We start from the raw sequence: 15828 nt of genomic DNA on the forward strand, positions 1-15828 counted from the left end.
CTATGAAAATGATGAAACTTTGTGGTAGAATAACCATCAGCATGAATGGAAATATATATTTTTATGTAGATGCACTGTAAGTGCTCTATTACACACACCCCAGAGCACTTATCTTTGTACTTCCTGTCTTTGTACTTTCAAATCCCCCCCTCACCTGATCTGCCATAAATCTCGTTGGAGCAATCACTGTGTGCTCTGGGGCATGTAATAGCCAGGGCCCATAGAAATCCAAGTAAACATATAGTTCAATTCACACTGGGATCTACTCAGCTGCAGGAATGGTTTATCTATGACAATTGAAATTATGACAAAGATAAAACAAGAACATATACACTGTTTCAGGATGGTAGTTTTTTTTATTAAAAGAAACACAAATGCTGCAGGATGGTAGTTTTTTGATTAAAAGAAAACTAAAGAATAAAAAATGTCAATATATGAACATTTATTTGGCATGCATTGTGTAGCACTGGGCAGATATTAAATCACACAGAATTATATATTACCTTCTGTAATCATGAATTACGGTATGTGCTGCATAATACATAAAGGACCAGGATCAAGAAAACAAAAAAAAATTATCTAGAAACAGCCTCAGACCAACAAAACAATTGTTAAAATAAATAAGGCAGGAATCCACCCTTCCCCCAGGTGCATGCTGCATGTGAGAGGAAAGAAGCCGACCCTCCCCCACACATGGCTGACTCATTAACCATCCACAGCAGGAACATGAGCACTGAGCCAGTCCCTCCCAAACCGTATGATCTGCATCACTGAGCAAAAAAAAACAGCTCAGAAGAACAGATATAAGTCCACTCCCTCGTTATACAAGTCTGTGCCTTTTCCTCAATAATGAAAATCAAGAGAAGCAAAACAGAGATTTTACCCTCTTTCCCCACAGATACAGGAGATGTGAGGATTAGCCCCGAATCTTTTTATAACTTTTATTTCCCTAATATGCTAATTTTCTAAAGAGGCTACTGGGGCGTTGACTAGCTGGAGTTCTGCGCATGCGCAGTAGCTCCAACTTTGGCGCAGTGACCGTGCAGACGCGGACCTGCGTTCTGCGCATGAGCAAAAGAGGTAGGCACATACATCAAGTAGGCACATACATAATTTCTGTTACAGATCTAGCTTGACAAAGGTCAGAATGATATAGAAATATTCTTGTGATCTGTTTTCTTCTTGTTTGAATATTGCACTTTTGGTGGAGATGTAAATATATGGTACTTGTACCTGGTGTGTAAGACGACCCCCCTACTTTCCTGTTTAAAATATAGAGTTTAAGATATATTCGTCGTATAAGACTACCCCTTTTCCAACGCATACAAAACACTGGTAAAAATTTTAAAAAAAAACAGATTTGAATTTAACATGATCCTTTTTTTAATTGAAATTCTTATGACATGCAGGTATAAAGCAGGAAAACTGTCGCTCATAAACATAAGGCATACAACAACAACATTACTATCGTCCATTTTACTGTAAATGTTACCATACTGTACCTTAAATTTTTATTTTATTAAATATTCCCTGCCATGTACTCAGAAGCGGGAAAAAAAATTCCAAATGCAATGAAAATGGTGAAAAAAAGCATTTGCGCCATTTTCTTGTGGGCTTGGATATTACGTCTTTCACTGAGCACCCCAAATGACAAGTCTACTTTATTCTTTGGGTCGGTACGATTATGGGGATACCAAAAATGTACAAAAATTATTTTTTTGATTTTGCCAACTTCTGGCGCTAATAACTTTTTTATACTATGGTGTACGGAGCTGTGGGTGGTGTCATTTTTTGCGAAATTTGCTAATATTTTCAATGATATTATTTTTAGGACTGTACAACCTTTTGATCACTTTTTATAGATTTTTTTATATTTTTCAAAATGGCAAAAAAGTGCCATTTTCGACTTTGGGCGCTATTTTCCGTTACGGGGTTAAACGCATTGAAAAACCGTTATCATATTTTGATAGATCGGGCATTTTCGGACGCGTCGATACCTGATGTGTTTATGATTTTTACTGTTTATTTATATTTAGGTCAGTTCTAGGGAAAGGGGTTTTTTTAGGGTTTTTTATTATAATTTTTTTATTTTTAACTTTTTTTATTTATACTATTTTTCAGACTCCCTAGGGTACTTTAACCCTAGGTTGTCTGATCGATCCTACCATATACTGCCATACTACAGTATGGCAGTATATGGGGATTTTCCTCATTCATTACAATGTGCTATCAGCACATTGTAATGAAGGGGTTAAAACGAAATAGCCTCGGGTCTTCGGAAGACCCGAGGCTACCATGGAGATGGATCGCCGCCCCCGATGACGTCACGGGGAGCGGCGATCCCAGGTAAGATGGCGGTGCCCATGCGCCGCTATCTTTTTGAGGCTGCCGGCAGCTTTGCCGGCAGCCAACGCTGTGAAAACACCCGCGATCGGTGCTAGCACCGATCGCGGGTATTACCGGTAAGCCTTTGCTGCAATATGCAGCAAAGACTTACCGGCTATGGAGAGGGCTCAGCCCGTGAGCCCTTTCCATGCAGCGCGATCCGACCGACCCGGCGGGCGGTCGCGATTACCGGCGTATAAGACGACCCCTAAGAAGACAGAAGATTTTTCTGTCTTCAAAAGTCATCTTATACACCGGAATATACGGTAGATCTTTTTAAGTCTGTAGTTGAATATTAGCAGACGGTCCCTAGGTACAAGGAGGCAGAGCAGGGATTTGAGCTGTCAGTCACAATAATGGGGCGTGGATCACTGGTATATCCAACTCTTCTCTCTCAGGAGAGTCAGAAAAGCTAATTTGCATATCAGAAAAATGGCAGTAATTAAGGTACAGACCCCACAGGCTGATAATTTAAGGTGATATTGGGAGGACTTGTAACCTATCTATTTCTATGTATAGCAAAAATCATGATGGTTTCTAGACAAAGTTGTAATAAAGAGAAAATAGATCCAAGGCTGATTCTAAAACTCTGCCACCAGAGGGTGCTTTCAGCAGACACAGGACAGAAGATGGCTACCAGGCACATGTCCATATCAGATGTCCTGTACCTGCCTGCTCTGGTCAAGAGATCATCAATTTTTTTTTGGCTGTAGTCGGTTGGTTGCAGTGCATCCACTATGGCCGGTGTTGTGGTGAGACACCATCTCAGTGAGGTAATGTGCAGTGATGGCAGTTACACATCATTACTATGGTACCAGAGCAGGACAGTCTGTTCGATCCTCACTGGGAGCAGAGCATAAGAGGGAGAAACTGTTACTGAGAACTGCGGCATCATGGGATGGCAGCCATCTTGGAGATAACTCTTTAGAAAGCCCCAAAATTTTGTGAATTATAAAAGCAAACTATTTGAGCTCTGTTGTGTGATTAATGGCAAAGAATTTTGTTATATTCATTTCTTTATAACATTATGGGTTTTTATATCAGATGATCATATTCTCAGAATACCCCTTTAATTAATATTTTTACTGTTAAAAGCAAAGCATGTGTTACTACTTACAAAACATATGCCTTTTGGTCAAAAGGTATTCCGAGGACTGACCATACCTGATAATTACCAATCTACCTGATGTTGCTAATCTACAAGCATATGCTTGTTGGCAGCCTGGCCACTGTCTATAGACGTTATTTGGTGATGGGCTCGAGCCGCTTTCGACATTGCTGCAGGATGGAGATAGCCAGAGACTCTAGGGAGAAGGGAGATGCAGTGAATATGGGAGCCGCCACATGATCGCTGGGTCTGCAGGGGTTAATCAGAGATATTAATCAGCACAGCACTGATCAGAAATATAGATGCCCCACTTACAGGGGAAATATAAATATGAAAAGAAAACATCTAATTAAAATAAAAAATGTGAAAATGTCCCCCAAAGTGGTCCATGACCTCATGGGGGATGGGGGACATATAAATGTAAAAGAACACACACATCACATAAATAAATGTATTTATAAATACACATTAAATAATTCCCAATACAATTTTTTTTAAAAATCCTTCTTACACTATAAAAACATTGCCATTTTGCCTGGTTTGCCTGAAACTATACATATTATATATCAAAATAAGTGTTACATACTTTGGAGTTAATTTATAATAGTCATTCATTAATTTCTAAGTATTTTTAAATGTACTTTACAGTACAAAAAATCTTCTACTTTTTGTAACTAAAAATGCAAAAAAAAAATTTACAACCTTATTCTAAAAATGCCTTTGTCAGCATTCTGAATCATTTCAGTAGTTTATAAGTAGTAAAGTAGTAAAGTTTTATTCACATTACCTAGCTCCAGCAGTTTGTAAGGGGGGAGATCTGCAGCCTGTGAGCCCGTGCCAGTCTCCTCTCCTTTACACTTATGGAGTTCCCTCACCCAGCCATTCGTCATTAAGGGGTTAAAAGATTCAAGACACAGCGCATCTACCTGTAAAAAGGGATGTAGTATTGATAAGTAGTACAGCTTTGTGGAGAATGCTATACAGATTAGTCCTGTCTTTCACTTTGCTTTGCAATGAGGCCGATGAATAGGAGAACCAGCCACCTTATAGATCACTGTCACTGTTCCTGGATGTGTCACATAAAAAATATATAAATATGTATTTATTATAGAAAAAGTTGCAAATGTGTATTTATTACAGAATTATATATTACTATTTTATAGCAGTGAATACTGTGCTACATGCAGAACAAGAGATGTTGTAGGAAAACACAACGATCTAGAAATGATCCGACTCTGTTTCTAGATAATTTGAGAAGAAATAAACCAACCCTCCCCCTCACACAGATGAACGACTAAACCACAATCCACCAAATCATGAGCTCTGAGCCTCTCCCTCTTCCACCATCTGATCTGTATACATGAGCAGCACACACAGAACAGCTCAGATGGACAGATATAAGGCCACTCCCTGTATAAGCCTGTCATAGTAAACACTAAACCTCTTCATACATGGAAATCAGGAGAAGCAGCAGAGATCTTGTCCCTCCCCACCTTGTAAATGAATAACATAGCCATGAAATTCAACGTTCCTTTTAACCCACGTACAAGGAACATGCAGCATTGCCACCCTGCCACACATACACATCATATTTACTCAACATATTTCCATGTATCCCCATGTATCTCTATGATAGATCAGTAAAACCAGAGAAATACTAAGCAACCAACCTACAACAATCCAGGTAGGAGAACTGGATAACCCTTTAGCCCCATTCTTGTTTACTTGTACTTCCCCTTAACCCCTCTCCATAGTAATACGCGGCGCCGTATAACGGGAGAAAGATAGGAGATGTCCTTTCTCCCGGCTTCGAAATGGTACAATGCTGCACTGTACCGCTCCCGTAGGGCGACGTGCACCTATTGCCGGCTAAGGGGGTAGTATATACGCCGTAATCAGAGACTGACTATCCTGCCTTTGAATTCTATAAGTTACTCATCTACACATATATTTTGTAAAGGGGTATATGCCTTCCTAACTCCTAACCTGTCAAAGAACTCAGAATTTGGGTGCTCATAATTCTCAGGGGTGGCCATGGGCCTTCTTGAAAGCCCCTCATCACCAGAGGAGGAAAAATAAAGGAATGGGGCATCCCCCCCTTCAATAACAGTGTCTGCAAGGAAGGCATATGCAGAACAGGATCTTTGGGACGAATCTGCCATTTTTATTGGGGTGGGGCATGTGTGTAAATGTTGTGCTTGAACACGTGTGTAAAATCTATTCAAGGGAGTGTTTATGTTGTGCTTTAACACAGGTGGGGAGATGAAACAGTAAACCCTAGGCACTAATGTATTTTTATTATTTTAGATTTAAAAAGAAACTGTGGTTTAAAAATTCACTACAACAAGATTAAATGATTAGTAAGATGTTACTGATCAGCAATCAGGTGTCGCAGCATGCACACAAGACAGCTTGTACACATGCAAAAACTGTAATTAAAAAAAAAAAAAAAGTCTTTTACCACCAGAGCAGAGCAAGGTAAGCTCTGCCATGATCATGCAGCAGTCAGTGTACAGCCCGCTCATGCTACTGATCATCTAATAAATACACTGCTCAAAAAATTAATTGTAGTACCCTGGTTCAGAGGAGCATTGAACTTTGGTAATTTGGCATAATTTGGCATCTTGGCATAATAATTCAGAGAAAAAGTGTAGAAATAACAGAGCGTAGAATGTGAATTTCGCTCTTTCAGTCAGTAGTAGCGAGTGCACTTTACTATGCAGCGGTAATACGTGCTGGGGTAATAACGTGCGTATAGCAGACTGCAGATTTAAAAAATGGTCAAAGGGAACCTGCCACCAGGGACCTCATTTTCAATAAAGAGAGGTTACAGAAGCCCATTACATCTGCATTGCAAATATGACTTTGTGCCGTCTTCAAAAATTTGTATGCACCCTGACAAAACCCTCTAAGTCCCAGGGGTTGGCTATGGTTTGAATCCATTTCAAACAGCATCATGTGACGGTCGGTGCTGTGCACTTTTTAGCTCTCAGCCCCCACCTTTGTGCTCCTGTACAGCTCCTTCCTCTCCTACTGATGTCAGCTCACCAGGCTGTGACCTCTGTGTAGGAGCAGGAGGGAGGAGCTGTACCGGTGCTCAAAGGTGAGGGCTGAGAGCTGAGGAGTGCACAGCACAGACAAGTCACATGTTTTTTTTTAAATGCATCCAAACCAGAGCCAACCCATGGGAATTAACTGAGGATTTTGTCAGGGTGCAAGGTAAGTTATAAAATGCAATTATATTGTAATACAAATGCTTAGAAAAGGCAGAAAGAGTTATTTGCATTACAGCTGTAATTGGCTTTTGCAACCTGTCTTTAGTGAAAATGAGGTCCCTGGTGACATATTCCCTTTAAGAAAGCAAGTTCTATTGTGGGAGTACCGTTGGAGAATTGGGATAGGGTTTTGAGCTGCACAATGCAGACTAAACTAGACTTGATTTTAGACAATAAATCCAGGACTAGCCAGTACACGGGTAAGTATTGAATTATAATAGGTTTTTATTGTTCTTAATGTTTCTCTTATAAATGCCTATTATTTGTATCTTATTTATATTTGTGTGTGTTGTGCGTTTGTATTTTTAATTGTGCTAGTATTGTGACACTATTAATTTGCCCTATGGGGATAATAAAAGTTATTCTATTTTATTCAAAAGTTAACATGCATTAATCTATTGTGTTTTGTTATATACATTCAGCCCATTGGTACTATATCTGTGTAGACCCATGAAAATAGTTAATGAACATGGAGAGACTTTCTGACTGCATATCTGTAACTAAAAGAAAGTTAGTAATTTTACACACCTATAGAAGAAATTATTTTGCAGAAGAAAAACAGACTACCTGAAAAGCAGCCTAACCTATGGGGGGAGTCAGTGTAAGTCTATAAGAGAATGCTTTGTCATTCTTTTCGCGGAAACAGAAGGCAAATTAAGAGAACAATCCCAGTCCCTCGTGTCTTGCAGTTAGGGGACAGAGTTTGGAGGAGAAAACTGGAAGTCTACCTGAACAGCCAGAAGAAGAAGCTGAGACGGGGATACTCTGTTATTGACCCTAAGACTAGCTCCAAGTCTTTTGCCAGGGTACCAGTGTACTGAGAAATCGAGGGACAGCTAGCCTAGGCCTTTCCTCAGTGTAGAACACCTCTTCTATCAGGGAGCACATTGAAGAAGTCAGCCCTGCGCTTTGCTTGTATTGCTTTGCAGCTGAAATGCTTCAGTAAATAAGTAAACTGTTCACTATAGGCCCAGACTCTCTAGACTAATTTTCCACTGGGGTGCACCACGTCTTACCATCCCTTCCAGAGAGCAGCAACACGTGGTGACACTGTTAAGGTAAACCTAGCAGATAGAGAAAACCCTGTCATTTCTACTTGCTTATTTTCCTAAAAGTTCTAAAACAGAGAATACATTTTAAGATGGCGCTGGCATCGTGGACCTGCGCAGTGCTGATTTTGCCGAGGGCAGTAGCACGTGAGACTTGAATCAGTCATTCCTTACAATATGCTTTATTGATTTTACAAACCTGTGAACTATGGCAACTTAGTTATGTGATTTGAGTGTGCAAACCTTTATTTTATGGCTTCACCAGATCCCCCAGAGGCCAGTCGCTATAGGATTAAGTCCAGCAGGTGAGGGTTTAGCCCATCTGAAGGTACCTGGAGTTTGAGGAGGTTGCTTTAGGAGGTTATAGGTCTGCAAGTCTCAAATAGGGGGGAATTGTTAGTTATATATTCCTCTACAGCAGCCATTTTGGACCAAGAGAACCAAACAGACGCCATTTTAGATCAAAGCTGGCATTTTAGTATTAGCCAGGTGCGTTGCTGAGCATCGTCCAGCTAATGGCATGATTGAGCCATTTTTGTGTAACCTGCCTGTACAAGTTTCTCCTTGACACATGTGAGAGATAGTTGTCCTTCAGACTGTTTTTCTTCCCCATATCTTTTTTTGGCTAGCAAGAAGCTGTTGGAGCCATTCTCTGTACATTTTGTAGCTGGGATAATATAAACATATCTGTGACAAAGGCCTCTGAGAATACAGTGAACAATTTATGAACCTTTTTGGAGAATGTCCTGGTAAATTCATTATGGCCAATAGCATTGCAGTATTCTATCTCCTTGTCATGCCCCCCTATGCTGATAATTCTGTATTTGATATATGCGGCTGAGCGCTAATAAAGAGGGGAGATTCTACATTCACTAAGAGACTGGGGTCTTGGCTTTGTGCTCTTTTCTTCTGCACCGGGCAGCCATGAAAGGGTTAATAAGAAAGTCACCTTGCAACTGAAGTAAGGGACCTGAGTGAAGTTGGCCCCCTGACCTTGTTCAAATCAAACAAAATTGGTGTCAAAGGTTTGTGCTACGTTTGTGCTGGTTTGTGCAGCAGAAATTTTCGTTTGTGCCACTATAGATTTTAAGATGAAAAATGAATGAAAGTTTCTAGAGGTCATCCAGCCCCCCACATTGCCCAGACCAAACCAAACTGGTGCCGAACAATTCTGCTACGTTTGTGCTGCTCAAATTTTTGTTTGTGCTGCTTTCGTTTTGAATAAATGAACAAAAAAATTAAAGGTCAAAAGTTCAAGCAGCCCCCCACATTAACCGAATCAAACAAAACTGGTGTCAAACGTTAGTGCTACGTTTGTGCAGCAAAAATTTGCGTTTGTGCCGCTATCATTTTTAAAGTATGTTCAGGTGTTTACATAGGTTGAAGGTGTTTAGGATGAACTGGTAAAAAACAAACCTAGTGACACTTCCCTGGTTTGATCACCAGGGGGAGCTAGCAAACACATTTACTTTAGAAGTAAAGAACCTATGACCTCTTGAAAAAAGTATAAATATATTAAAAATTACAGCGGCACAAACAGAAATTTTTGCTGCACAAACCAGTACAAACGTAGCACTAACGTTTGACACCAGTTTTGTTCGATTCGGTTAATGTGGGGGGGCTGCTTGAACTTTTGACCTTTAATTCTTTGTTCATTTATTCAAAACAAAAGCAGCACAAACAAAGATTTGAGCAGCACAAACCAGCACAAACGTAGCAGAATTGTTCAGCACCCGTTTTGTTTGGTTTGGGCAATGTGAGGGGGCTGGTTGACCTCTGACGACCTCTGGAAACTTTCATTAATATCTTAAAAACGATAGCGGCACAAAGGAAAAATTTTGCTGCACAAACCAGCACAAACGTAGCACAAATGTTTGACACCAATTTTGTTTGATTTAAACAAGGTGGGGGGGGCAACTTCACTCAGGTAGATTTAAGCCCTAGATAAAAATCTCTATCAACACGAATAACTCTCCTGCAGCTTGGCTCTGGTTTATCGATGCCTGCTATAGTCATGTCTTACAAAGCCCCAGATGTTCTTATTATTCTGATCTCTGTTGGATCTCGTGGTTCAGGCTCAGCTCTGATGACTCTTCTTCTTTGTTTATATTGTCTTGTCCAGTATTTGTGTTTTTCACTTTAGTTTGAGGTTTTGTCCCTACACCAGTGCCCCTTATTGCTTAGTCAATCTCGCCTGAGTAGGGCGGCAAAATGTGAGACCATTATGTGGGCGATTCGGGTGACCACAAGGAAAATCATTTGCGTCTGTATCTATGAGATCCTTTAGAGATCCATTTGTCTGTGCCGCTCTGTTGCTCTGACGCTACACTGTCTGCGCCCCTGCACAGACCAGGAGGCAGGAGAAAAGCCAGGAAGATGAAGAGGACATGAGCGGTAGCGAGGGAGTGTGGCTGCTAAGGTAAGTAACCGCATTATTATTTTTAGAAATGGGTAAATTACTACATCTATTACTACAACTATAATAATGGGGCTGTCAATTATATAATAATGGGGGCTGCATAATCTATAATAAGGGGGTCTGTATATAATAAGGGGAACTGTATATTATATAATGAGGGTGGCTGCATATTATATAAAAGGGTGCTATATATAATAAAATAAGAGAGTCTGTATTTAATATAATAAGGGGGGTTGCATATTTTATAATAAAGGGGATGTATATAATATAATAAGGGGTATATAATATAAGGGGGGCTGCATATTATATAATATGGGAGGTGATTTTCACCTCAGGCAGTAAATAGGCTACAATCGCACCTGCACTTAGGATTTGTAATGTAATCGGGCAGGTACAATTGGGAAGTGGGTTTCAGGCTCTGCTGTCTATGACTATTGTTATAATCTGTTCCCAGAATGCATTACATTATAGAAGTCACTAGATCTTTACTGCCTCCAGTTCAGTTGCAGATCGCATGGAGCGCTTACAAGGCATGGTATCTAAGCTGGCCAATCAGGTCCATACTCTCCTCCAATGTCAAGCCAAAGCTGCTGCAGCACCTCTTGCTGTTCAGCAGTCTCTTTCCTCTAATTTCCTTGTTACTCTTGTGACGAGGAAAAATTAGAAACATTCCTATAAATATGTTTACTGTACTCAATTCAACATGTGAAAAGAAATAAGCCACCCCCAACACACACATGCTGCTGACTCAACAAACATCTAGAGCAGAACGATGAGCACTCAGCCTATCCCTCCCGCACCATCTGTTCTGTATACATGAGCAGCACACAAAGAATGGCTCGGAAGAAAAAATATGAGGGCACACCCTCAGTATAGAAATCTATTCTAGTAAACAAATAAAGAACATTTTTTCACATGAAAATCTAGAGCAGCAGCCCAGAGATATTGCCCCCCCTCCCCAACCATCCTTACAGATGAATAACACAGATAATCATACAGAATGATGTATTACCATTCTATAGTAGTGAATAATATTCTACAAAATGCATAAAAGACCAAAATGATCCAGAAAACAAACCAAAATGATCTAGAACCACCATCAGGCCAACAAATCAATTGTTAACATAGGCAAGGACAGAGTCCACCCCTCCTCCAAGAGCACATTGCATAAGCATGTGAGGAAATAACAAACCCTCCCCCACACACAGATTACAATCATCCAGAGCAGAAACATGATCCCCGAGCCTATCCCTACCCCACCCATCTGCTTTGGATACATGAGCAGCACACAAAGAACAGCAAAACATATACAGGGCCACTCCCTCACTGGATAGGTCTGTTTTATTAAACAAAAAAAAGTGCCTTTTCCTAACACATGAACCCCCCCCCCTCACTATACAAATGAATAAAACAGACACAAGAAACGTGCATCATGGTCATACCCTTATATATAACCCTTGCATAGAATAAAAACAACCCCCCATTAGCATGCAGACATGTTGTTGGATCTACCACCAGGATCAAGGATTGTAAACCAAGCACACTTACATGCAGGTGTGTGCATTCTCTGGCATGATTTGATATTCTTTACGCTTCTAATGCCCTGTTTTTTAGGGAAAAAAAAGGTTTTTAAAATTATACAAGGAGGGGCTCCAGGCTCCATTAACATCTATGGAAAGAGTTTGTATGTACGTTCTGTGTTTGCGTGGATGTCCTCCAGTTTCCTCCCACACTCCAAAACATAGTGGTAGGTTGATTAGATTGTGTGCCCCATGGGGACAGACCAATTTGGCAAGCTCTGTGCCGTGCTGTGTAATCTGTGTGCGCTATATAAATATAAAGCCCATCAGGCCTTATCTTAAAAATAAGGGCATAGGAAGCCGACAATCAAGTGGGTCCTGCAAGAGGGGGCACACACACCAGTATGTTAGTGAGCTTTTATAATTCCTGATACTGGTGGTAGATGTCTTTTAATAAATCACACAAATATCACGTGTAGATGTGGCACAACCTCCACAATACAAAACAAAAATCATTGCAATTGGCGAATAAATCAATAACAATGAAGTACAGTTGCTTTATTTGCCACTACATTTCCCAGATCTCAACCTAATTAGTTGTATGGAAGAACTGTATTAGTACCGAGTGAATTAACCAGACTATAAAACTATGGAAATGTCACGTTCACAGCTTCAGTGGACTGAGTGGACTGCGCTTTCAAAGGCAGACAAAGCGGTGGTGTGGCACCGGCCTAAGTCAAAAGTCCAAAACACTGTTACTCATTGACTTGTCATCGTACAGCTCATCTATTACAGCCTCCCTCTGGCAGACTGTAGTACAAGTGGGCCATTTCATGTTACAATTACCGTATATACTCGAGTATAATCCGAGGCCCCTAATTTTACCACAAAAACCTGGTAAAACCTATATTTATTTTACTTGAGTATAAGCCGAGTTTGGGTTTTCAGCAAAAACTAGGCTTATACTCGAGTATATATGGTAAATAGGCTCTATACAGTATATATCTATTTCTATACACAACAAAGATGTTTTCGGTTTCTAAAGAAAAAGTTGAAACAACAAGAAAATGGATCCACGACTGATTCTGACACTGTCACCAGAGGACATTTCCAAGGAGTGAAATAAACCACCTAACTATATAAATTAATTTTCTGATGATAATCTAAAATGTTTCATTTCAATTATTTGGAATTATTTCAGGCTGCCTCCAGTAATGTGTTTGCATAAATAGACGCATTATAGACCAGTTTATTATGATTTGTTTATAACTATATCTTTTCATGGTATAGAAAATGTATTGGTGGTTTTTAGCTTAAAAATTGTAAGGGAAAATATCTCTAAAATGAATTCTCACACTCTGTCACCAGAGGGCGCTTTTCAAAGAGAAATGAAAAGTCTATATATCTGAAATGCGTCAACCGTTTGAAGTGCCCCATCCCCCTCCAGCCTGTCAGTTGAAGGCACAAGGAGAAAGACCAACAGGGAGACAGATCTTACAGTTTGCAGAAGTGCATGCACACTCTCCATCTGTAGCCAAACCTATAGGAGGCTAAAAGATTGGCGCTGTAAATGTTCTAACATATTTGTCAATGTTTATTACATTTTTTTACTTATTAAAAAACTTAAATGGGAAAAATTACAAAAAAAGTATGTCTCCTAAAAAAACATTTGACATAATAAAACTATCCTATCAAGTTAAAGTCTCATATATCATGAAAAACTTATGATATTTAAGGTACATTCAGGCACCAATGACCCTCGGTCAAAAAAGGTTTTCCGTAATTACAAAGGTGATTCAGGTGTTATGTGCTACAGGCCATTGTTTCTTTGATTTACATAAAAAGATCAAAATATATATAAACAAAAAGAAAACTGTTGTACATTATATATTCTGTAGCGCTGTACAGATGTTACATTGTTCATCACACTGCATATTACCATTCAATAGTAGTGAATTATATGCTGCATAATACATAAAGGACCAGAATGATCTAGAAACACCATCCGACCGACTTAACAACTGTCAACATAAGCAAGGACAGAGTCCACCCTTCCCCCAAGTACACGGTGCATAAGCATGTGAGAGGAAAAAAGCCAAAACCTCCCCCACACACGGATAAAAGACTCAACCAGCATCCAGAGCGGAAACATGAGCTCTGAGCCTGTCCCCCCCCCCCCCACATCTGATCTGTATACATGAGCTCTGAGCCTCTCCCCCCCACCATCTGATCTGTATACATGAGCTCTGAGCCTCCCCCACCCCCAACTGATCTGTATACATGAGCTCTGAGCCTAACCCCCCATCTAATCTGTATACATGAGCTCTGAGCCTCCCCCCCACCATCTGATCTGTATACATGAGCTCTGAGCCTCCCCCTCTCCCCCCATCTGATCTGTATACATGAGCTCTGAGCCTCCCCGCCCCCCCTATCTGATCTGTATACATGAGCTCTGAGCCTCCCCGCCCCCCCTATCTGATCTGTATACATGAGCTCTGAGCCTCCCCGCCCCCCCTATCTGATCTGTATACATGAGCTGTGAGCCTCCCCCTTCCATCTGATCTGTACACATGAGCTCTGAGCCTTTCCCTCCCCCCCCCTCACATCTGATCTATATACATGAGCTCTGAGCCTCTCCCCCCCCACCATCTGATCTGTATACATGAGCTCTGAGCCCCCCCCCCCATCTGATCTGTATACATGAGCTCTGAGCCCCCCCCCCCCATCTGATCTGTATACATGAGCAGTTAGCAACACAGTAACATAAAAACACAAGAAAAATTGTGATTCATTAGTATGTGGGAGTATGCCAATATGTTCTGAATATAAAAAAGAAAAATATTCATTCTTTAACCCCTTGCCGACGAAGCCAGTTTTCACCTTCCTCACCAGGCCCTTTTTTTAGAATCTGACACGTGTCACTTAAATATATTACACACATATAACATATTACATTATGTTACCAAAGACAAGCCCCGTTACGGGTTACGTACAAGATTCTGCAGGTTTGTTCTTAAGCTGAATTTGTATGCGAGTCAGAACTGTATACTTTATAATTGTAGCTCCAGGCAAAATTTTTTGGGTTTGTAGGACTATTGGATTTAAAAAATGTTTGGTTGTTATAAGAACCAGGATTAACAATAAATCTTAATTGCAAACACCTTTTATAACTGTTATTGCTGATCATTGTAGCCTAGGGCTAACGTACAGTAAGTCACCAAAATCCAGAGCTCCGTTTGTAACTAGGGGTCGTATGTAAGTCGGGTGTTCTTAAGTAGGGGGACTGCCTGTACTTCAGGTTTCTGGCATAGACAGATTGATACATCTCCCCCAATGTGCTTAACGTTAGTTGTAAAATTTGGGTGATATGTCTCTATTTAGATTTATTTAAGAAACATTAAAAATGTTCTGTTTTCAGAAAGTGTCATGGCACCACAAAATTTGAAACCCAATTTCTCCTGAGTATAACAATATTTCATATGTGGCAGTAAACTATTGGGCACACAGCAGGCCACTGAAGGGAAGGAGCAACAGAAGACAGGCTTTGTACTTGTACAATGTGGACATGCACATTTTGAGACGTCTATGGATTATTTTATAGATTTTATTAACTCTTTCTGGGTAGAAGAAAAGAGAATAATCAATTATTGTTAGGTGATTTTTAAATTTTTTTTTGGGCCCTCACTGTACCATTAAAATAATATGCAATCTTTATTCCATGGGTCAATATGATTATGGCAAAACCTCGTTTATATAGTTAATTTATTTTTTTCCCAATTTTACTTAATAACAACAAATTTGGAGAAAATATAAATTGTCACAAATGGTTGAAAAATGGTTATCCTGAAACAAAGCTGGTTGAAAGCTTTTTGTGTCACATGAGCCCCTCTGTGCTGTAGCTTTACCGTGCAGGAGCACCTAACCCCTCCCTCCCAGTTTGTCATATCAATGCAGGCAGAGGAGGGGGCTAGTGTCAAGGGTACTGGGAGGAGGGGGATACATTGCTGCACAGTGTAACAGCTTGTGAACCTGCATCAGGGTAGAGCTCTTCTGGCTGATTAGCATAATTTAA

Source organism: Engystomops pustulosus, chromosome 10 (genome assembly GCF_040894005.1).
Source record: "Engystomops pustulosus chromosome 10, aEngPut4.maternal, whole genome shotgun sequence".
Classification (NCBI taxonomy): domain Eukaryota; kingdom Metazoa; phylum Chordata; class Amphibia; order Anura; family Leptodactylidae; genus Engystomops; species Engystomops pustulosus.